Raw genomic sequence first — 26,051 nt, 5'->3', positions numbered from 1 at the left:
GCGGTTTCCCGCTGCGGCTTGAGCGATTTGCCGAAGCGCGGCAATGTTGGCTTCACTCTCCTGGCGGGCGCGCTGGCGATCCTCCATCAAGAGGCGTAGGATCTGAGCCATGCTGGGGTCCGGAGGTGGTGGTGGTGGGTTTCCGGAAGTGGAACCTCCATGGCGGGTTTCAACCATCTGAGGAGGTGAAAACGACATACATGGAAATAAGATGATGTAAAAGTTCGGGGTTCAAGTGTTCGTTGAATAAGGGGAAGGAATGCGCATGCATAAAAAGAAACTCCAACATAAAGGGAAATAAAAACCAACACAAATACTAACATGCAACCACAAACATTGGTACCACCAAAAGCATCAAGTTCACAACCAACATGGTCACATACGGACCAACAAGTTCATCGCATCAAAAGGGACATCCTAACATCGACCAAGCCTCGAAGGTGCACATCTAGAAATCATCAAGTGGTGCGGAAGGGCCATCGAACGGGGGCTCCTCGGGATCCTCCTCATCATCCGGAGTAGCCTCCACGGTGTGAAGTGGTGCGGGCTCCTCGATCGCGTCGTTGATGAAGGCGCGGTCCTCGTCATCTTCATCATCAAGCCCATCAAGTCCTTCTTCCTCCATGTAGTCCTCATCGTCGCTCACAAGGGCGGTGCTCTCCTTACGGATATCCTCGCCGTCATCCTGAGTCTCCTCGAGCTTCTCCTCGGCTTCGCGGAGGGCGGCCTTGAGGTGCATAACCTTGACCTTGAGCATGTAGTTGGACTCGCGGACACGGAGGGCCTTTTTCTGTTGGCGGCGATGCTTGAGCTTAGCCAACTTCAAGTCCATCTTGAGCCCCTCCATCTCATGCTTCAACACCTCATTCTCCATCCTGTTGGAGTCAAGGCTGAGCTGTGTCTTGAACAACAAGTTCTCCATCTGGCTCACTTGGCGTCCAAGGGGGCAAAAGTAGGGGATCATAGTAGGAACCCCCTCCTCATTGCGGCGTCCCAAGAAGGCGTGAGGAAGTCCCATGGCCTCCAACTCGACACGGTGGTGAAAGACAAGACGAGAGAGGGCCGCTTGGAGTACCCTCACAAGTCCATCCTCCCATGTGCGGTCGAAGACCTGGACCTCAATCTCCTCAAGCTGCTTCACATGAGAGCCACGAAGTGTGCAAACCACCATCCAGGACATCTCACCGTCCTTGGTGCTCTCCATCTGTCCTCCCTTCACTTCGGGCGCCAGGCGTCCAACGGCCCGGGACACCTCGACAAGGGAGGTCTCGAACAGGTAGGGAGGCTTCTTGAAGCCAAGCTGGATGCTCTCAGTGAACATCGGTGGATCCATCTACAAAAATTTTAAGTTCTTAATTAGTATGATGATCAAAGTGTGCCAAATTTTAAGTGCATAAAGTAAAAACATTAAAAATTAATGCAAGTAAAGTTACTATCCAAGAGAAAGTAGAGGAGAGACTAGGCATTATTTCAGCATATAGTCATCTCGTTTTCATTATAGAAAATACTTTTTGCACTATCTTAGCGTCCATGCTAACTAGGGCTTCCTATGGTCAGGATGGCTCTGATACCAGCTCTGTGGGGACCCCGGACTAGCTGTCCGAAATACCCTGTTATGCATTCGACTCACGACCCCATGATCATTGCATCGTGAGCACATAACCGAACTGAATATCCAGAATTACATCATCCATTACAGTACCGAATAATTAAGTCTTACAAAGCGGGTCACATGACCGAGCTTACATAAATGCCTCGATGGGCAAGTTCACCAAACACATGCAGCGGATACACATCAACGTCGTCGGGCCCAAGTCATGCCTTAGACCTACAGGCGACTGACTTGGAGAGCGTCCTAGGTCGCATAGTCGTCATGATATCCTCCATCATCTTCATAGTCCTCCTCATAGTCTGGCCAAGTTAATAGCCAGGGACAAAGCCATAAGTACACTTGGAATTGTACTTGCAAACCATCATAAGAGGGGTGCAACAATCTAACTAAAGGAGACACGAGAGTAAAACAAGTTTCTCTTGTGGGTATAGCATGTGAAAGAGAATCAGTTTCTCTTGTGGATATAGCATCCCGATATCGCAATTGATGGAGACACTAAAGTGATACTATGACACCTCTATATCTTTATTGAAGAAGAGTTAGCATACCGCCATCTCAGGTGATGGGGATACTAGGGAAGTCCTATGACATCTCTATATCTTTGTTAAAGAAGAGCTCCATCTATGGAAACATTTAGGAAAGAGTTCCCCACTTGGTCTCAATTTTTCCCACGACCATCTCCATATGGTCAACACACGCCCACCTTCCGTACCCTTCCGGTACATAAAACACAACACTTTCTTTGCAAAGCCTTTGTCAAAACAAAACGCAAGCCCCGGTTAAGTATGGCCATTACAACTTGTCCATGACCGCGGACGCGGCTATTCGAATAGATTTGACTCTGCAGAGTTTGCGCACTTTCCCCACAAGAACTGATAAATCCGCCGGGATCATCCCCGGATCGTCATACAAAAGTATGCGAGACTCGGATAACCAGTCATAGCCTTTCGCCCGTCTCCATTGGCACAAGTCCTTCCCTGCGGGCTTACCCCTTCCCGGCACCCCGGCAGCATACCTCCTTTTGAGCGTATCTCCGGCGCCACGACAGAAGACCCTCAGTAATCGTCCGGCTATAGACAACTACAGTGTATTGCCTCCTTCAGAGCGCAACCCGGCGTCGGAGGTCATCGTGACCCTCTCTAGAAAGTTGTGAAGGGTGCTCATGCCAACTTCAACAAACTACGGACTAAGCCCGTGCCCACTTTGGATAATGTGGTTGCGCGAATAAAAGTTGGGACGGCGAACACTTATACGCAGTGCTCCTTTTTAGAAACCATTTCCTTTTCCTCACAACACCACGGTGGTTCAACCAACCCACAAACACATCTTTCCCAAACAGTTATATCAAGATCCTTTGCTTTTATAAACCATACACTTGGGTTAACTCTCCCAAGGTTTTCATAAACATTTACAACAAGGTAAACCTTGAGGGGTTCCCAACCTAAAGTTTCTTGAGAAGGAACTACTAAGGCATCATGGCCGAGATGGAGTTCATCATGCCATGAGAGCATAAGTGGATGTCAAAATAGAAGGATCCCACTTGCTTAAGGTAAGCATGTAAGATAACAACATAGGGTGGATCAACTTTCAGATTTGGTGGTGTTATAAAACAACTTGGGTGGGGTAGGTGTATCACCTTTTAACAAACAGGGGGTACACGGTATATTTTTCTCAATGTGAGAAATACACCAAGCTTCTTGACTTTGATACTTCTAGACTCAACAAAGTGGGGGTGTGGTGTAAAACTCTAATATAGAAGGGTACATGCTCAGGTTGAGCACTCCCTAAGACCCAAGGGAGTAGCACGGCAGTGACCATGCATCCCAACATGTGTGAACCAAGATGTGAGACCATCACAAGGAACTACTTCTATTACAACCATACATAGACCAACATAGAGATATCAACACATAAAGAGATAAGATGCTTAGGAACGTCAACATATGACATTCAACCCACATCATTCAGAGTTCAAAGATGGCTTGCCTTGGTTGGCTTGTCCCTGGTCTTCCTCAAGTTCTTCACCAAAGTCCTCCCCTTCCACTTCACCTTCGTTTGTATCTAGCGTCGCAAAAGTAAACGTTGCATACAATCAACACATAGCTCAAGAAACAAGAACAAATAAATGAAAAAGGAAAATATGCAGGGGAGTTGTTTGACAAAATCAAAACATGATTTGGCCACTTTTATAAACAAGAAGCAACAAGGTTTAAATATAAACATCAAACAATAGCCTTATCATTTTATGTAACACACATGCACTAACAACCAGAGATGAAAAATTACTAACAGAGGCTAATGATATTTTTCCTGGATGCATATCAACAAAACAAGACTAACCCAATTGGAATCATTCAAAAATATTAATTTTTCAATTTTTAAAGTCCTAAATACTAACCAGAAACAGAGATCATGTTTCATTTATTAAAAATCGCACAAAAATCCTAAAAATACAAGGCCAGTGGCATCTGAAGGATAATTTCATGCCGGTGCTAATGCAACTAGAATCAATTCAATCCGAGTTACCAAACTATTTTAATTAGCAAAACAGTAAACTGGCAGTTTTACATTTTTAATTTCTGTTTATAAATTTTCAAACAAAAGAAAAGGGCGGGAACGCCCTGGGGCCGTGCAGGTGCTGTGCCGAATGGGCCGGCCCAGTGGGGCTCTCCGGTGGCCGGTGGAAAAAGAAAAAAAGAAAAAAAGGCCGGGGCCCGTGGCGGGCCAGGCAGGCCGACGTGGCCATGCACGCCGACGTGGCCGAGCATGCGCCATGCGCCCGCCCGATCTGGATCCGACGGCCCAGATCTGGCGCGTGCGCGATGTCGGAGGCGCTCGCCGGCGCGGAGGGAGAAAGGGGGCGGCCAGGGGCTTACCGGCGACTGGCGATGGCGCGGATCGATGCAGGCGGGTCGGTGGCGTGAGCGTGCGTGGCGTGCGGGTGCTGGCGGTGTCCAGGGGCTGCTGCTCCTCCTCGCTCGGCGTCGTCTGCGTCACGGGCGGCGTCGGAGCGTCGTGGGCGGCGGCGTCCTGCGGTGTTCCTGGGGAGAAGAAGGGAGGGGCAGGGTCAGGCGATGCAGGAGGCGACGTGGGTGAAGGTGATCAGGGACAGAGAGTGGCGTTGGCGCCGTGGTGGCGACCTCCTGCGCGTCACCCTCGCGGTGACCGTGGTGAGCGCCTGGGCGCGTCGCAGCAGGGGCTCGGCTGCCGCTCGAGCAGCCGAGGGAGTAGCGGGGCAGCCTAACGGCGTAGTGTGAGGGGGAGCTGAAGGGAGAGGGGTGCCCCTCGTGGGTTTTTATAGGCGGCGGGAGGCGAGGCAGTGGCGTGGGCGGTGGTGATGGCCAACGGGCGAGCAGGTGGTGGCGTCACGCATGGGCCCCGCGGTGACGTCGGGCGTGGGGCGTCAGCAAGGGAGAGAGCCGAGGCGGTGCACGGCAGGCGAGGCGTGATGGCGGGCGACGCGAGGCGTCGAGCCATCATGTCACTTGACCACCGTGGCGCGCGCATGCGTTTAGTGGCTAGGGTTTTGGCGCGGGAGAGAGGTGCCGGTGAGGTTTGGGCCAAAAGAGAGGGGGTGGTGCGAGGTAGGGTTGGGCCAGAGTGAGAGAGAGAGTTGTGGTGGTGTCCACGGCCCAAAAACAGAAAAGAAAGAGAGGGAAGAGAGAAAGAAAAAGAGAGGGGGAGGTTTCCCCTCTTGTCTCTCGGCCAAAACTCAAGAGATCAAAGAGAAAAAAGAGAAAGGGGCAGGGGTGAAAAAGAGAGAAGCCATGCCAAGTGCATGTGCTCAAGAGTGACAAGGGAGCAAGTGCACAAATGTGAAAACATAAAAAGGAAAATAAAGAGATGATGATGGGGTTTAAGGTGAAAACCCCTAGGTGAGATGGTGGTGGGGTAGAGAAGGGAGTAGGGTGTTTCTCCCATCCAAAAGTGGTGCTTACCACCCTAGGGTTAGGATCTCTGAGGGCAAGGTGCATAATAGGTGGTGCCAAACAATTAAGAAGAGCAAACCCTAAAATTTTAAAGAAGGTGTAAAATCAATTTACCTAAGGTGAGGTGCCACACACAACCAACCAAGAAAGTAATTAAGCTAACCCAAGAAAGAATTCTAACCTACACTCAATCATAAGTGTTAAATAAAAAAATTTGTTGGCTCAAGCTTTTAACTTGGAGAAATATGCAGGTTTTTGAAAAAAAATGGGGTGTTACAATTAAGTTGCAAAGCAACAGACAATTGCATTAAGTATGGTGCGTAATGTAATCAACAACTACATCCTTAGACATAGCATCAATGTTTTATCCCTAGTGGCAATAGCACAACACAACCTTAGAACTTTCTGTCACTGTCCCAGGTGTCAATGCAGGCATGAACCCACTATCGAGCATAAATACTCCCTCTTGGAGTTACAAGCATCTACTTGGCCAGAGCATCTACTAGTAACGGAGAGCATGCAAGATCATAAACAACACATAGATATAACTTTGATAATCAACATAACAAGTATTCTCTATTCATCGGATCCCAACAAACGCAACATATAGAATTACAGATAGATGATCTTGATCATGTTAGGCAGCTCACAAGATCCGACAATGATAGCACAATGGGGAGAAGACAACCATCTAGCTACTGCTATGGACCCATAGTCCAGGGGTAGACTACTCACACATCACACCGGAGGCGACCATGGCGGCGTAGAGTCCTCCGGGAGATGATTCCCCTCTCCGGCAGGGTGCCGGAGGCGATCTCCTGGATCCCCTGAGATGGGATCGGCGTTGGCGACATCTCTGGAAGGTTTTCCGTATCGTGGCTCTCGGTACTGGGGGTTTCGTCACGGAGGCTTTAAGTAGGCGGAAGGGCAAGTCAGGAGGGGGCACGGGGGCCCCACACCACAGGCCAGCGCGGCCAGGGGGGCCGCGCCGCCCTAGGGTTTGGGCACCCCGTGGCCCCACTTCGTTTCGTCTTCGGACTTCTGGAAGCTTCGTGGCAAAATAGGCCCCTGGGCGTTGATTTCGTCCAATTCCGAGAATATTTCCTTACTAGGATTTTTGAAACCAAAAACAGCAGAAAACAGCAACTGGCACTTCGGCATCTTGTTAATAGGTTAGTTCCAGAAAATGCACGAATATGACATAAAGTGTGCATAAAACATGTAGATAACATCAATAATGTGGCATGGAACATAAGAAATTATCGATACGTCGGAGACGTATCAGCGTCCCCAAGCTTAGTTCTGCTCGTCCCGAGCAGGTAAAACGATAACACAGATAATTTCTGGAGTGACATGCCATCATAATCTTGATCATACTATTTGTAAAGCATATGTAGTGAATGCAGCGATCAAAACAATGTATATGACATGAGTAAACAAGTGAATCATATAGCAAAGACTTTTCATGAATAGCACTTCAAGACAAGCATCAATAAGTCTTGCATAAGAGTTAACTCATAAAGCAATAATTCAAAGTAAAAGCATTGAAGCAACACAAAAGAAGATTAAGTTTCAGCGATTGCTTTCAACTTGTAACATGTATATCTCATGGATATTGTCAACATAGAGTAATATAATAAGTGCAATAAGCAAGTATGTAGGAATCAATGCACAGTTCACACAAGTGTTTGCTTCTTGAGGTGGAGAGAAATAGGTGAACTGACTCAACATTGAAAGTAAAAGAATGGTCCTCCATAGAGGAAAAGCATCGATTGCTATATTTGTGATAGAGCTTTGATTTTGAAAACATGAAACAATTTTGTCAACGGTAGTAATAAAGCATATGTATCATGTAAATTATATCTTACAAGTTGCAAGCCTCATTGATGTCTACTTCCCCCTCCTTTTCCTGTAGACAGTGTTGGGCCTCCAAGAGCAGAGGTTTGTAGAACAGCAGCAAGTTTTCCCTTAAGTGGATCACCCAAGGTTTATCGAACTCAGGGAGGAAGAGGTCAAAGATATCCCTCTCATGCAACCCTGCAACCACAAAGCAAGAAGTCTCTTGTGTCCCCAACACACCTAATAGGTGCACTAGTTCGGCGAAGAGATAGTGAAATACAGGTGGTATGAATATATATGAGCAGTAGCAACGGTGCCAGAAAATAGCTTGCTGGCGTGTAGTTGATGGTGGTAGTATTGCAGCAGTAGTAACACAGTAAAACAGTAAACAAGCAGCGATAGCAGTATTTAGGAACAAGGCCTAGGGATCACACTTTCACTAGTGGACACTCTCAACATTGATCACATAACATAATAGATAAATGCATACTCTACACTTTTGTTGGATGATGAACACATTGCGTAGGATTACACGAACCCTCAATGCCGGAGTTAACAAGCTCCACAATTACTGTTCATATTTTAGTAACCTTATAGTGTAAGATAGATCAACAGACTAAACCAAGTACTAACATAGCATGCACACTGTCACCTTCATGCATATGTAGGAGGAATAGATCACATCAATATTATCATAGCAATAGTTAACTTCGCAATCTACAAGAGATCATGATCATAGCATAAACCAAGTACTAACACGGTGCACACACTGTCACCTTTACACACGTGCAGGAGGAATAAAACTACTTTAATAACATTGCTAGAGTAGCACATAGATAAATTGTGATACAAACTCATATGAATCTCAATCATGTAAGGCAGCTCATGAGATTATTGTATTGAGGTACATGGGAGAGATGAACCACATAGCTACCGGTACAGCCCCGAGCCTCGATGGAGAACTACTCCCTCCTCATGGGAGCAGCAGCGGTGATGAAGATGGCGGTGGAGATGGCAGCGGTGTCGATGGAGAAGCCTTCCGGGGGCACTTCCCCGTTCCGGCGGCGTGCCGGAACAGAGACTCCTGTCCCCCAGATCTTGGCCTCGCGATGGCGGCGGCTCTGGAAGGTTTCTGTGGTTTTCGTCAATCGTCTCAGGGTTTTCGATCCAGGGGCTTTAAATAGGCGAAGAGGCGGCGCAGGAGGGTCGAAGGGGTGCCCACACCATAGGGTGGCACGGGCCCACCCCCTGGCCGCGCCGGCCTAGGGTTTGGGTGGCCTGTGCCCCCTCCCTGGTGGCTCTCGGGTGTTCTGGATGGTTCCGGGAAAAATAGGAACCTGGGCGTTGATTTCGTCCGATTCCGAGAATATTTCGTTACTAGGATTTCTGAAACCAAAAACAGCGAGAAAACGAGGAACGGCACTTCGGCATCTTGTTAATAGGTTAGTTCCAGAAAATGCACGAATATGACATAAAGTGTGCATAAAACATGTAGATAACATCAATAATGTGGCATGGAACATAAGAAATTATCGATACGTTGGAGACGTATCAGCATCCCCAAGCTTAGTTCTGCTCGTCCCGAGCAGGTAAAACGATAACAAAGATAATTTCTGGAGTGACATGCCATCATAACCTTGATCATACTATTTGTAAACATATGTAATGAATGCAGCAATCCAAGACAATGGTAATGACATGAGTAAACAACTGAATCATAAAGCAAAGACTTTTCATGAATAGTACTTCAAGACAAGAATCAATAAGTCTTGCATAAGAGTTAACTCATAAAGCAATAATTCAAAGTAAAGGCATTGAAGCAACATAATGGAAGATTAAGTTTCAGCGGTTGCTTTCAACTTGTAACATGTATATCTCATGGATAGTTGTCAATGCAAAGCAATATAACAAATGCAATATGCAAATATGTAGGAATCAATGCACAGTTCACACAAGTGTTTGCTTCTTGAGGTGGAGAGAAATAGGTGAACTGACTCAACAATGAAAGTAAAAGAATGGTCCTCCATAGAGGAAAAGCATCGATTGCTATATTTGTGCTAGAGCTTTTATTTTGAAAACATAAAGAGAGCATAAAAATAAAGTTTTGAGAGGTGTATGTTGTTGTCAACGAATGGTAGCGGGTACTCTAACCCCCTTGCCAGACAAACCTTCAAAGAGCGGCTCCCATTTTATTTTATTTTGGGTGGCACTCCTTCCAACCTTCCTTTCACAAACCATGGCTAACCGAATCCTCGGGTGCCTGCCAACAATCTCATACCATGAAGGAGTGCCTTTTTATTTTAGTTTTATTATGATGACACTCCTCCCAACCTTTGCTTACACAAGCCATGGCTAACCGAATCCTTCGGGTGCCGTCCAACAATCACATACCATGGAGGAGTGTCTATTTTTGTTAATTAATTTGGGACTGGGAATCCCATTGCCAGCTCTTTTTGCAAAATTATTGGATAAGCGGATGAAGCCACTAGTCCATTGGTGAAAGTTGCCCAACAAGATTGAAAGACAAACACCACATACTTCCTCATGAGCTATAAAACATTGACACAAATCAGAGGTGATAAATTTTGAATTGTTTAAAGGTAGCACTCAAGCAATTTACTTTGGAATGGCGGAGAAATACCATGTAGTAGGTAGGTATGGTGGACACAAATGGCATAGTGGTTGGCTCAAGTATTTGGATGCATGAGAAGTATTCCCTCTCGATACAAGGTTTAGGCTAGCAAGGTTATTTGAAACAAACACAAGGATGAACCGGTGCAGCAAAACTCACATAAAAGACATATTGTAAACATTATAAGACTCTACACCGTCTTCCTTGTTGTTCAAACTCAATACTAGAAATTATCTAGACCTTAGAGAAACCAAATATACAAACCAAATTTTAGCAAGCTCTATGTATTTCTTCATTAATGGGTGCAAAGTATATGATGCAAGAGCTTAAACATGAGCACAACAATTGCCAAGTATCACATTACCCAAGACATTATAGCAATTACTACATGTATTATTTTCCAATTCCAACCATATAACAATTTAACGAAGAAGAAACTTCGCCATGAATACTAAAAGCTAAGAACACATGTGTTCATACGAACCAGCGGAGCGTGTCTCTCTCCCACACAAGCATGATGTAATCCAATTTATTCAAACACAAACAAAAACAAAAGCACACAGACGCTCCAAGTAAAGCACATAAGATGTGACTGAATAAAAATATAGTTTCAAGAGAAGGAACCTGATAATTTGTCGATGAAGAAGGGGATGCCTTGGGCATCCCCAAGCTTAGACGCTTGAGTCTTCTTGATATATGCAGGGGTGAACCACCGGGGCATCCCCAAGCTTAGAGCTTTCACTCTTCTTGATCATAGTATATCATCCTCCTCTCTTGACCCTTGAAAACTTCCTTCACACCAAACTTCTCATAAACTTCATTAGAGGGGTTAGTACATAATCAAAAACTCACATGTTCAGAGTTGACACAATCATTCTTAACACTTCTGGACATTGCTCAAAGCTACTGGAAGGTAATGGAACAAAGAAATCCACCCAACACAGCGAAAGGAGCAATGCGAAATAAAAGGCAGAATCTGTCAAAACAGAACAGTCCGTAAAGACGAATTTTTAATAAATACTTCCGTTGCTAAGATCAGAAAACTCAAAACTAATGAAAGTTGCGTACATATCTGAGGAACACGCACGTAAATTGGCATATTTTTATGATTTTTCTACAGAGAGAAAATCCCAGATTCGTGACAGATAGAAATCTGTTTCTGCGCAGAAATCCAAATCTAGTATCAACCTTCGATTAGAGGCTTCACTTGGCACAACAAAACACAAAACTAAGATAAGGAGAGGTTGCTACAGTAGTAAACAACTTCCAAGACATAAATATAAAACAAAGTACTGTATCAAAATAACACATGGGTTATCTCCCAAGAAGTTCTTTTCTTTATAGCCATTAAGATGGGCTCAGCAGTTTTAATGATGCACTCGCAAGAAATAGTATTTGAAGCAAAAGAGAGCATCAAGAGGCAAATACAAAACACATTTAAGTCTAACATGCTTCCTATGAAAAGGAATCTTGTAAATAAACAAGTTCATGAAGAGCAAAGTAACAAGCATAGGAAGATAAAACAAGTATAGCTTCAAAAATTTCAGCACATAGAGAGGTGTTTTAGTAACATAAAAATTTCTACAACCATATTTTCCTCTCTCATAATAACTTTCAGTAGCATCATGAGCAAACTCAACAATATAACTATCACATAAAGCATTCTTATCATGAGTCTCATGCATAAAATTATTACTCTCCACATAAACATAATCAATTTTATTAGTTGTAGTGGGAGCAAATTCAACAAAGTAGCTATCATTATTATTCTCATCAAGTGTAGGAGGCATAGTATAATCACAACAAAATTTACTCTCCATAGTAGGTGGCACCAAAAGACCACTATCATTATAATCATCATAAATAGGAGGCAAAGTATCATCAAAGAAAATTTCCTCCTCAATGCTTGCGGGGCTAAAAAGATCATGCTCATCAAAACCAGCTTCCCCAAGCTTAGAACTTTCTATATCATTATCAACAATGGTGTTCAAAGCGTTCATACTAATATTACTACCAGCATGCAAATAAGATTCCATAGGTTTTTTAATTTTCGCATCAAACAATCCATGTTTTAAATCAGGAAATAGAATAAGAAGATCATTCTTGTCCATTATGCCAACCTAGTGTAAACAAGAAACAAAAAATTGCAATTGCAGGATCTAAAGGAAATAGCTTTGAGTACTTACAGCGCCGGAAAATAGTTTGGTAGCCGAGATCCGGAGTGTGAGTACCTTTTACCTTTCCTCCCCGGCAACGGCGCCAGAAAATAGCTTGATGTCTACTTCCCCCTCCTTTTCCTGTAGACAGTGTTGGGCCTCCAAGAGCAGAGGTTTGTAGAACAGCAGCAAGTTTTCCCTTAAGTGGATCACCCAAGGTTTATCGAACTCAGGGAGGAAGAGGTCAAAGATATCCCTCTCATGCAACCCTGCAACCACAAAGCAAGAAGTCTCTTGTGTCCCCAACACACCTAATAGGTGCACTAGTTCGGCGAAGAGATAGTGAAATACAGGTGGTATGAATATATATGAGCAGTAGCAACGGTGCCAGAAAATAGCTTGCTGGCGTGTAGTTGATGGTGGTAGTATTGCAGCAGTAGTAACATAGTAAAACAGTAAACAAGCAGCGATAGCAGTATTTAGGAACAAGGCCTAGGGATCACACTTTCACTAGTGGACACTCTCAACATTGATCACATAACAGAATAGATAAATGCATACTCTACACTTTTGTTGGATGATGAACACATTGCGTAGGATTACACGAACCCTCAATGCCGGAGTTAACAAGCTCCACAATTACTGTTCATATTTTAGTAACCTTATAGTGTAAGATAGATCAACAGACTAAACCAAGTACTAACATAGCATGCACACTGTCACCTTCATGCATATGTAGGAGGAATAGATCACATCAATATTATCATAGCAATAGTTAACTTCGCAATCTACAAGAGATCATGATCATAGCATAAACCAAGTACTAACACGGTGCACACACTGTCACCTTTACACACGTGCAGGAGGAATAAAACTACTTTAATAACATTGCTAGAGTAGCACATAGATAAATTGTGATACAAACTCATATGAATCTCAATCATGTAAGGCAGCTCATGAGATTATTGTATTGAGGTACATGGGAGAGATGAACCACATAGCTACCGGTACAGCCCCGAGCCTCGATGGAGAACTACTCCCTCCTCATGGGAGCAGCAGCGGTGATGAAGATGGCGGTGGAGATGGCAGCGGTGTCGATGGAGAAGCCTTCCAGGGGCACTTCCCCGTTCCGGCGGCGTGCCGGAACAGAGACTCCTGTCCCCCAGATCTTGGCCTCGCGATGGCGGCGGCTCTGGAAGGTTTCTGTGGTTTTCGTGAATCGTCTCAGGGTTTTCGATCCAGGGGCTTTAAATAGGCGAAGAGGCGGCGCAGGAGGGTCGAAGGGGTGCCCACACCATAGGGTGGCGCGGGCCCACCCCCTGGCCGCGCCGGCCTAGGGTTTGGGTGGCCTGTGCCCCCTCCCTGGTGGCTCTCGGGTGTTCTGGATGGTTCCGGGAAAAATAGGAACCTGGGCGTTGATTTCGTCCGATTCCGAGAATATTTCGTTACTAGGATTTCTGAAACCAAAAACAGTAGAAAACAGGAACTGGCACTTCGGCATCTTGTTAATAGGTTAGTTCCAGAAAATGCACGAATATGACATAAAGTGTGCATAAAACATGTAGATAACATCAATAATGTGGCATGGAACATAAGAAATTATCGATACGTTGGAGACGTATCACTCATGCATAGTGTACTAATAGTGCCCGCACCTTGTCCTAATTAGCTTGGACTACCGGATCATCACAATGCACATGTTTTGACCAAGTGTCACAAAGGGGTACCTCTATGCCGCCTGTACAAAGGTCTAAGGAGAAAGCTCGCATTGGATTTCTCGCTATTGATTATTCTTCAACTTAGACATCCATACCGGGATAACATAGACAACAGATAATGGACTCCTCTTTTATGCATAAGCATGTAACAACAATTAATAATTTTCTCATTTGAGATTGAGGATATATGTCCAAAACTGAAACTTCCACCATGGATCATGGCTTTAGTTAGCGGCCCAATGTTCTTCTCTAACAATATGCATGCTTAACCATAAGGTGGTAGATCGCTCTTACTTCAGACAAGACGGACATGCATAGCAACTCACATGAAATTCAACAATGAATAGTTGATGGCGTCCCCAGTGAACATGGTTATCGCACAACAAGCAACTTATTAAGAGATAAAGTGCATAATTACATATTCAATACCACAATAGTTTTTAAGCTATTTGTCCCATGAGCTATATATTGCAAAGGTGAATGATGGAATTTTAAAGGTAGCACTCAAGCAATTTACTTTGGAATGGCGGAAAATACCATGTAGTAGGTAGGTATGGTGGACACAAATGGCATAGTGGTTGGCTCAAGTATTTTGGATGCATGAGAAGTATTCCCTCTCGATACAAGGTTTAGGCTAGCAAGGCTTATTTGAAACAAACACAAGGATGAACCGGTGCAGCAAAACTCACATAAAAGACATATTGAAAACATTATAAGACTCTACACCGTCTTCCTTGTTGTTCAAACTCAATACTAGAAATTATCTAGACCTTAGAGAAACCAAATATGCAAACCAAATTTTAGCATGCTCTATGTATTTCTTCATTAATGGGTGCAAAGCATATGATGCAAGAGCTTAATCATGAGCACAACAATTGCCAAGTATCACATTACCCAAGACATTAATAGCAATTACTACCTGTATCATTTTCCAATTCCAACCATATAACAATTTAACGAAGGAGAAACTTCGACATGAATACTATGAGTAGAAACTAAGGACATACTTGTCCATATGCTACAGCGGAGCGTGTCTCTCTCCCATAAAGTGAATGCTAGGATCCATTTTATTCAAACAAAACAAAAAACAAAAACAAACCGACGCTCCAAGAAAAGCACATAAGATGTGATGGAATAAAAATATAGTTTCAGGGGAGGAACCTGATAATGTTGTCGATGAAGAAGGGGATGCCTTGGGCATCCCCAAGCTTAGACGCTTGAGTCTTCTTAATATATGCAGGGGTTAACCACCGGGGCATCCCCAAGCTTAGAGCTTTCACTCTCCTTGATCATGTTGCATCATACTCCTCTCTTGATCCTTGAAAACTTCCTCCACACCAAACTCGAAACAACTCATTAGAGGGTTAGTGACAATAAAAATTAACATATTCAGAGGTGACACAATCATTCTTAACACTTCTGGACATTGCTTAAAGCTACTGGACATTAGTGGATCAAAGAAATTCATCCAACATAGCAAAAGAGGCAATGCGAAATAAAAGGCAGAATCTGTCAAAACAGAACAGTTCGTATTGACGAATTTTAAAATGGCACCAGACTTGCTCAAATGAAAATGCTCAAATTGAATGAAAGTTGCGTACATATCTGAGGATCACTCACGTAAATTGGCATAATTTTCTGAGTTACCTACAGTGGAAAACAGCCCAGATTCGTGACAGCAAAGAAATCTGTTTCTGCGCAGTAATCCAAATCTAGTACTTACTTTTCTATCAACGGCTTTACTTGGCACAACAAAACACAAAACTAAGATAAGGAGAGGTTGCTACAGTAGTAAAAAACTTCCAAGACACAAAATAAAAACAAAGTACTGTAGGTAAAAACATGGGTTGTCTCCCATAAGCGCTTTTCTTTAACGCCTTTCAGCTAGGCGCGGAAAGTGTGTATCAAGTATTATCAAGAGACGAAGTGTCAACATCATAATTTGTTCTCATAATAGAATCAAAAGGTACCTTCATTCTCTTTCTAGGGAAGTGTTCCATACCTTTCTTGAGAGGAAATTGATATTTTATATTACCTTCCTTCATATCAATAATAGCACAAACAGTTCGAAGAAAAGGTCTTCCCAATATAATGGGACAAGATGCATTGCATTCAATATCCAAGACAACAAAATCAACGGGAACAAGGTTATTGTTAACGGTAATGCGAACATTATCAACTTTACCCAAAGGTTTCTTTGTAGAATGATCAGCAAGATTAACATCCAAATAACAATTTTTCAGCGGTGGCAAGTCAAGCATATTATAAATTTTCTTAGGCATAACAGAAATACTTGCACCAAGATCACATAAAGCATTACAATCAAAATCTTTAACCTTCATCTTAATGATGGGCTCCCAACCATCCTCTAGCTTTTTAGGAATAGAGGCTTCGCGCTCTAGTTTCTCTTCTCTAGCTTTTATGAGAGCATTTGTAATATGATGTGTAAAAGCCAAATTTATAGCACTAGCATTAGGACTTTTAGCAAGTTTTTGCAAGAACTTTATAACTTCAGAGATGTGGCAATCATCAAAATTCAAACCATTATAATCTAAAGCAATGGGATCATCATCCCCAATGTTGGAAAAAATTTCAGCAGCTTTATCACGAGCGATTTCAGTTTTAGCAGTTTCAGGCAGTTTCTCGCGCTTTGCATTAGAAGTGGAAACATTGCTAACACCAATTATTTTATTATTATTAGTAGGAGGTGCAGCAACATGTGTAGCATTAGCATTACTAGTGGTGGTAATAGTCCAAACTTTAGCTACATTCTTTTCTTTAGCTAGTTTTTCATTTTCTTCTCTATCCCACCTAGCACGCAGTTCAGCCATTAATCTTATATTCTCATTAATTCTAACTTGGATGGCATTTGCTGTAGTAGTAATTTTGTCATCTAAATCCTCAGGTTTAGCAGCCATTTTATTAATTAAAGAAGATTGTGATGCAGACATGTATGAGATTCGGGTTTCAGCATTAGCAAGTTTAGTTTGCAACCCCGAGATCTCCCTATTCAGATTTTCAAGTTGATTCCCTATATTCTTCAACAAGGTAGATTGCTCATTCATAGTTTTAGTAAACAATTTATTTTGCTCATATTGTGATTGCATAAAGCTCTTGGTGGATCTTTCAATTTCTAGCATCTTTTCTTCATTAGGTGAAGCATATCTACCATAAGAGTTACCATTAGCAGGGTATGGCCTAGAATCATTGTGATTGTTATTTTTAATGAAATTCACATCAACATATTATTTTTGAGCAACTAATGACGCTAACGGAACATTATTAGAATTAACATTAGGCCTACCATTCACAAGCATAGACATAATAGCATCAATCTTATCACTCAAGGAAGAGGTTTCTTCATTAATTTACCTTCTTACCTTGTGGAGCTCTTTCCGTGTGCCATTCAGAGTAGTTGATCATCATATTATCAAGAAGCTTTGTTGCTTCACCAAGAGTGATGGACATAAAGGTACCTCCAGCAGCTGAATCCAATAAATTCCGTGAAGAAAAATTTAGTCCTGCATAGAAGGTTTGGATGATCATCCAAGTAGTCAGTCCATGGGTTGGGCAATTTTTAACCAGAGATTTCATTCTTTCCCAAGCTTGAGCAACATGTTCAGTATCTAATTGTTTAAAATTCATTATGCTACTCCTCAAAGATATAATTTTAGCAGGTGGATAATATCTACCAATAAAAGCATCCTTGCATTTAGTCCATGAATCAATACTATTCTTAGGCAGAGATAGCAACCAATCTTTAGCTCTTCCTCTTAATGAGAAAGGGAACAATTTTAATTTAATAATATCACCATCTACATCTTTATATTTTTGCATTTCACATAGTTCAACAAAATTATTAAGATGGGCAGCAGCATCATCAGAACTAACACCAGAAAATTGCTCTCGCATAACAAGATTCAGTAAAGCAGTTTTAATTTCAAAGAATTCTGCTGTAGTAGCAGGTGGAGCAATAGGTGTGCATAAGAAATCATTATTATTTGTGGTTGTGAAGTCACACAACTTAGTATTTTCAGCGTTGGCCATTTTAGCAACAGTAAATAAAGCAAACTAGATAAAGTAAATGCAAGTAACTAATTTTTTGTGTTTTCGATATAGCAAACAAGATAGCAAATAAAGTAAAACTAGCAACTAATTTTTTTGTATTTTGATTTAGTGCAGCAAACAAAGTAGTAAATAAAACTAAGCAAGACAAAAACAAAGTAAAGAGATTGAGAAGTGGAGACTCCCCTTGCAGCGTGTCTTGATCTCCCGACAACGAGCGCCGGAAAAAAGAGCTTGATGGCGTGTAACTCACACGTTCGTTGGGAACCCCAAGAGGAAGGTATGATGCGCACAGCAGCAAGTTTTCCCTCAGAAAGAAACCAAGGTTTATCGAACCAGGAGGAGCCAAGAAGCACGTTGAAGGTTGATGGCGGCGGAATGTAGTGCGGCGCAACACCAGGGATTCCGGCGCCAACGTGGAACCTGCACAACACAACCAAAGTACTTTGCCCCAACGAAACAGTGAGGTTGTCAATCTCACCGGCTTGCTGTAACAAAGGATTAACCGTATTGTGTGGAAGATGATTGTTTGCAGAAAACAGTAGAACAAGTATTGCAGTAGATTGTATTTCAGTAAAGAGAATTGGACCGGGGTCCACAGTTCACTAGAGGTGTCTCTCCCATAAGACAAACAGCATGTTGGGTGAACAAATTACAGTTGGGCAATTGACAAATAAAGAGGGCATGACCATGCACATACATATCATGATGAGTATAGTGAGATTTAATTGGGCATTACGATAAAGTACATAGACCGCCATCCAACTGCATCTATGCCTAAAAAGTCCACCTTCGAGGTTATCATCCGAACCCCCTCCGGTATTAAGTTGCAAAGCAACAGAGACAATTGCATTAAGTACGGTGCGTAATGTAATCAACAACTACAACCTTAGACCTTGCATCAATGTTTTATCCCTAGTGGCAACAGCACAACACAACCTTAGAACTTTCATCCTTTGTCCCGGGTGTCAATGCGGGCATGAACCCACTATCGAGCATAAATACTCCCTCTTGGAGTTACAAGCATCTACTTGGCCAGAGCATCTACTAGTAACGGAGAGCATGCAAGATCATAAACAACACATAGATATAACTTTGATAATCAACATAACAAGTATTCTCTATTCATCGGATCCCAACAAACGCAACATATAGAATTACAGATAGATGATCTTGATCATGTTAGGCAGCTCACAAGATCCGACAATGATAGCACAATGGGGAGAAGACAACCATCTAGCTACTGCTATGGACCCATAGTCCAGGGGTAGACTACTCACACATCACACCGGAGGCGACCATGGCGGCGTAGAGTCCTCCGGGAGATGATTCCCCTCTCCGGCAGGGTGCCGGAGGCGATCTCCTGGATCCCCCGAGATGGGATCGGCGTTGGCGGCGTCTCTGGAAGGTTTTCCGTATCGTGGCTCTCGGTACTGGGGGTTTCGTCACGGAGGCTTTAAGTAGGCGGAAGGGCAAGTCAGGAGGGGGCACGGGGGGCCCACACCACAGGCCGGCGCGGCCAGGGGGGCCGCGCCGCCCTAGGGTTTGGGCACCCCGTGGCCCCACTTCGTTTCGTCTTCGGACTTCTGGAAGCTTCGTGGCAAAATAGGCCCCTGGGCGCTGATTTCGTCCAATTCCGAGAATATTTCCTTACTAGGATTTCTGAAACCAAAAACAGCAGAAAACAGCAACTGGCACTTCGGCATCTTGTTAATAGGTTAGTTCCAGAAAATGCACGAATATGACATAAAGTGTGCATAAAACATGTAGATAACATCAATAATGTGGCATGGAACATAAGAAATTATCGATACGTCGGAGACGTATCACTCATCAAAACCAGCTTCCCCAAGCTTAGAATTTTCCATATCATTAGCAACAATGGTGTTCAAAGTATTCATACTAATATGTTCCATGGGTTTTTTAATTTTCGAATCAAACCATCCATGTCTTAACTCAGGAAATAGAATAAAAAGCTCCATGTTGTTTTCCATTATGCCAAACTAGTGTAAAACAAGAAACAAAAAGATGCAATTGCAGGATCTAAAGGAAATAGCTTCGAGTACTTACAACGGCGCCGGAAAATAGCTTAGTAGCCGAGATCCGGAGTGTGAGTACCTTTTACCTTTCCTCCCCGGCAACGGCGCCAGAAAAGTGCTTGATGTCTACGGGTGCTTCTATTCTTGAAGACAGTGTTGGGCCTCCAAAAGCAGAGGTTTGTAGAACAGCAGCAAGTTTCCCTTAAGTGGATCACCCAAGGTTTATCGAACTCAGGGAGGACGAGGTCAAAGATATCCCTCTCATGCAACCCTGCAACCACAAAGCAAGAAGTCTCTTGTGTCCCCAACACACCTAATACACTTGTCAGATGTATAGGTGCACTAGTTCGGCGAAGAGATAGTGAAATACAGGTGGTATGAATGTATATGAGCAGTAGTAACGGCACTAGAAAATAGCTTGATGCTACAACTGGCGCGTGGTTGATGGTGGTAATATTGCAGGCAGTACAGATGCAGTAGAACAGTAAACAAGCAGTGATTGCAGTATTTGGGAACAAGGCCTAGGGATTATACTTTCACTAGTGGACACTCTCAACATTGATCACATAATAAAACCACTCTACACTCTGTTGTTGGATGATGAACACCACTAATTGTGTAGGATTACACGAACCCTCAATGCCGGAGTTTACCAAGCTCCACAATATTCGATATTCATGTTTAAATAACCTTAGAGTGCATGATAGATCAACACAACTAAACCAAGTACTAACATAGCATGCACACTGTCACCATCACACTATGAAGGAGGCATAGATCACATCAATACTATCATAGCAATAATTAACTTCATAATCTACAAGAGATTACAATCATAACCTAAGCCAAGTACTACACGATGCACCCACTGTCACCTTTACATCGTGCAGGAGGAATAGAGTACTTTAATAACATCACTAGAGTAGCACATAGAATAGTAGTGATACAAAGCACATTGCAATCATAAAGAGATATAAATAAGCACTTCACTATGCTATCCATAACAGTGAATAAGTATTCTGTGAAATATAGCCTAAGAGACCCACACGGTGCACACACTGTCACCTTTACACACGTGGGACAAGGAGTCTCCGGAGATCACATAAGTAAAATCCAATTGACTAGCATAATGACATCTAGATTACAAGCATCATCATATGAATCTCAATCATGTAAGGCAGCTCATGAGATTATTGTATTGAAGTACATAGGAGAGAGATTAACCACATAGCTACCGGTACAGCCCTTAGCCTCGATGGAGAACTACTCCCTCCTCATGGGAGACAGCAGCGGTGATGAAGATGGCGGTGGAGATGGCAGCGGTGTCGATGGAGAAGCCTTCCGGGGGCACTTCCCCGTCCCGGCGGCGTGCCGGAACAGAGACTCCTGTCCCCCAGATCTTGGCTTCGCGATGGCGGCGGCTCTGGAAGGTTTCTCGTACCGTGGCTTTTCCGTATCGATGTTTTAGGTCAGGGACCTTTATATAGGCGAAGAGGCGGAGTTGGAGGGCTGACGAGGCGGTGACACAGTAGGGGGCGCGACCCACACCCTGGCCGCGCCAGCCGATCATCTGTGGCCCACAGGGCCCTCCTCTGGTGGCTCTCGGGTGTTCTGGAAGCTTCATGCAATTCTAAGATGCTGGGCGTTGATTTCGTCCAATTCCGAGAATATTTCCTTACTAGGATTTCTGAAACCAAAAACAGCAGAAAACAGGAACTGGCACTTCGGCATCTCGTCAATAGGTTAGTTCCGGAAAACGCATAAAATCATCATAAAGTATGAACAAAACATGTAGGTATTGTCATAAAACAAGCATGGAACATAAGAAATTATCAATACGTCGGAGACGTATCAACAAGGTCTAGACATATTCAAACAAGAAAAAACATGTATCTACCCCTATATATCCCTAAACCCTGACTTAATTATGAAGTCAAGCATGAAGAGAAGTGGTTTTTAGTTTCAAACATGGAATTTTCAAAAACCCTCCCAAGAGCTTCATTTTGTCGTGACTTAAGAAGCATACATGCTTACTTTTTCATATTCATGTTTTAAACTTGTTCAAATCTTGGTCGACAAACCTAGGATTTGACGAAGATTCAAATGGGTATAAAAAATTAAAACCAAGGTCTGCTCATGTCATATAGTAAGCATTCATTTAAATTGATAAACAAGGTCTAGACATATTCAAACTAGCAGGAAAATCATGTATCTACACCCTAACCCTAAACTATGTCTTATTAAGTCAAGCATGCATGAAGAGAAGTGGTTTTGGTTTCAAACATGGAAATTTCAAAAACCCTCCCAAGAGCTACATATTGGAGTGACTAAGAAGGATAGATGCTTAATTTTTTATATTCGTGTTTTAAACTTGATTAAATCATAGTAAAATTAACCTAGGATTTGACCAAGATTCAAATGGGCATAAAAATTCAAAAAAACATGAAAAACCAATGCACATAGTCATCTTATGTCATCTAGTAAGCATTCAATTAAGTTGATAAACAATGTCTAGACATATTCAAACCAGAAAATTTATGTATCAAGCTACTCCTAACCCCAAACTCTGTCTTATGAAGTCAAGCATGAAGAGAAGTACGTGGTTTTTTGGTTTAAAACATGGAAATTTCAAAAACCCTCTCAAGATCGAGCTTCATTTTGGAGTGACTACGAAGGATACATCCTTAATTTTTCATATTCATGTTTTAAACTTGTTTAAATCGTGGTCAAACCTAGGATTTGACCAAGATTCAAATGGGCATAAAAATTCAAAAAAAACAATAAAATGAAAAACCAATGCACATAGTCATCTTATGTCACATAGTAAGCATTCAATTAAGTTGATAAACAAGGTCTAGATATATTCAAACCAGAGAAATCATGTATCTACCCCTAACCATAAACGCTGTCTCATGAAGTCAAGCATGAAGATATGTGGTTTTTGGTTCAAACAAGGAAATTTCAAAAACCCTCCCAAGAGCTTCATTTTGGAGTGACTAAGAAGGATATATGCATAATTTTTCATATTGGGACCTCACGCATTAGTCCATGCTCACTAAAGGTATGAATCCATGCTCTCTGAAGGTATGAATCCATGCTCACTGAAGTGTGGGACCTCACGCATGGGCACCACACGTAAGTGACAAACCTGTTGGTGTAAAAACTCGGGTGATTATTATACTGCATTAGTACAAAGTTTCCTATGGATTCAAGGGTAGGAAAGCCAAGTTAACTCATTTTCATGACTAAGAAGGATCCAGGCTTAGTTTTTCATTTTCATGTTTTAAACTTGTTTAAATCTTGGTCAAACAAAGGATTTGACCAGGATTCAAATGGGCATAAAAATTCAAAAAAGAAATCAAAAAATCAAAAACCAAAGCACATAAGCTTCTTATGTCGTATAGTAAGCATTCAAGTTGATCAACGAAGTCTAGACATATTCAAACCAGAAAAATCATGTATATACCCCATAACCCTAAACTCTGTCTTATGAAGTCAAGCATCAAGGGTTTTGGGTTTCAAACATGGAAATTTCAAAAACCTCCCAAAAGCTTCATTTTGGAGTGACTAAGTAGGATCCAGGCTTACCTTTTCATTTTCATGTTTTAAACTGGTTTAAATCTTGGTCAAACCTAGGATTTGACCAAGATTCAAATGGGCATAACAAATTCAAAAAAAATAAAAACCAAACACATAGTCTTCTGATGTCATGTAGCAAGCATTCAAGTTGATAAACAAGGTCTTGACATATTCAAACCAGAAAAATCATGTATCTACCCCCTAACCTTAAACTCTGTCTTATGATGTCAAGCACGAAGAGAAGTAATAAAGCATCCTTAGGTCAAACAATGGTCTTTTAAGTAGTATCAGTTTAATGATGGTTGACCTATTTTTAACTTCATTTGTGCACTAGTAGATATGATTTGGCCCATTTTTATCCATAGGCTCATCTGATGTGATGTCTGATATATATATTGTCTTCGATGAGTAGCACACTCATTACATACTCATACCATAGAACGAAGATGAAACCCCTTACCCTCAGCGACGTATGCAACATGGTGTTTGGGTTGGATGGCCCACCCTATTTAAAAATGTTTTAGTTAGTTATTTATGTAAAAAAAATTATCACATATAAAGTGCAAAAAAAATAGTAAGGTGTGCCCACCCGGCCTACGGTTGTTTTGTGCGTCCTCCACCGCGTACTCATCTTGATCTTTGACGATGAACATAGTTCTTTAGAACACATGCAACACTTACAGTTGATAGGCCATTGAAAAGCTAATCAATGATAAAACCTGCTTTTATACATCCATTGTACTTTGATTTAATTAGTCCCTCTAATGGACCCCAACTATGTGTGCTTGAGATTTGGCAAAATGTTTTGCCGTCGTGCCACAGAACAAGTAATAAATAGACCAATCAAGTTTTAATCATTTCTAGACCTAACTAAGTGTTCAAGTGTTCGATTTTGACCACATTAGAGTTGAGGGGCCAAACATAATTCTTAAATACTTGAGGGACCGAACATAGACTTCTAAACACCTGAGGAACAAGACAAAGTTGAGTACTATTGTTATTATTAGACTAGTCACAATTGGGAGTATCATATAATAGTATCATGCATATGATACTAGTGTACGATATTATTTTCACAATCCATAGTATCATCATGTAGTAGTATAATATGTTACATGTATTTAGTGATTTGTAGAATCTCAATACAAAAGTGTGTACAAGATTTGTTTGTCAGTAATTTTTCTAGTTCTACATGCTATGATACGATATCTACCTATGATACCACTATCGTCTCTTTCATCATTAATTGATATGACACATCAACATTTTGCATGCATGTAGTTCATGATACTACTTACGATATTGCCATAATGAGTAGTCTCCCTTTGTCCTAGAGTACAATGCCAATTTGTTTTCAGAGGCAAACTTAGACTAATACTTGGGACCGCCAATTATGAGTTGCATGTCATTCAGAACTATATCATCGAGTGCTTGTTTCAATGAACTTTCCAATGGTATATTTTGCGGATGTCATAAAATTGGGCTGGTCATACTATTTCTGTAGTGGGTAGTATCATGGAGTAGTATCATAGTCGTGCTACATTTATTATTTTTTAGAATCTCAATGCAAATTTGTGTACAAAATTTGTTTAGCATTAACTTTTCTCGTTGTTTGCGCTATGATACAGTATGTACCTATGTTACACTAATCTCCTCTCTCCTACTTAATTAGTTGCCACATCAACATTTTTTTGGGACCAATGTGTATGATACTAGCACTATCATGTGAGTACCTAAATCTCGAGTCAAAGTTTGACACGAAACCGATGTGGATTTTATTCATGGTGAAAGGGAGTAACAATCATAAGCACATTATTATTATTGATTGAACAACAATTTATTTGATGTGCCATAAGAAGTTTGGAAACTCCTAGCCCCTGGAGGTGTCGTTTTGGCACACGCGTGCATATACACCCATTATATAAAATAATAATAAAACAATTCTATAAATGTTAATTTTTTTTTGGTATATGTTGTGACATCCTATGTTCGTTCATAAGTTTTCGTGGAAAAACAACATATTGTGTGGCGTGTACAAAAAAGGCAAAAAATGTACTATACGTAGTCGTGTTACAACATCAAAATTTGTCTTCTTTGCAGGAGCCACCTTTTTTTTTGAGAAAACTTGTGTACCAACATAAAATGTCTAGATATACATGTAAAATTTTAGTTTAGAATTTTTTGACACTTTGAAATATGGATTCACATAATGGGAGCATATGCTCCTTTTGGACTTGAGACAATGATACGCGTACAGCACGCGACCGTTGGGAACCCCAAGAGGAAGGTGTGATGCGTACAGCGGCAAGTTTTTCCTCAGTAAGAAACCAAGTTTTATCGAACCAGTAGGAGCCAAGAAGCACGTTGAAGGTTGATGGCGGCGAGATGTAGTGCGGCGCAACACCAGGGATTCCGGCGCCAACGTGGAACCTGCACAACACAACCAAAGTACTTTTCCCCAACGTAACAGTGAGGTTGTCAA

Source organism: Lolium perenne, chromosome 2, assembly GCF_019359855.2.
Source record: "Lolium perenne isolate Kyuss_39 chromosome 2, Kyuss_2.0, whole genome shotgun sequence".
Classification (NCBI taxonomy): domain Eukaryota; kingdom Viridiplantae; phylum Streptophyta; class Magnoliopsida; order Poales; family Poaceae; genus Lolium; species Lolium perenne.
Note: the sequence above shows the minus strand (reverse complement) of the source record.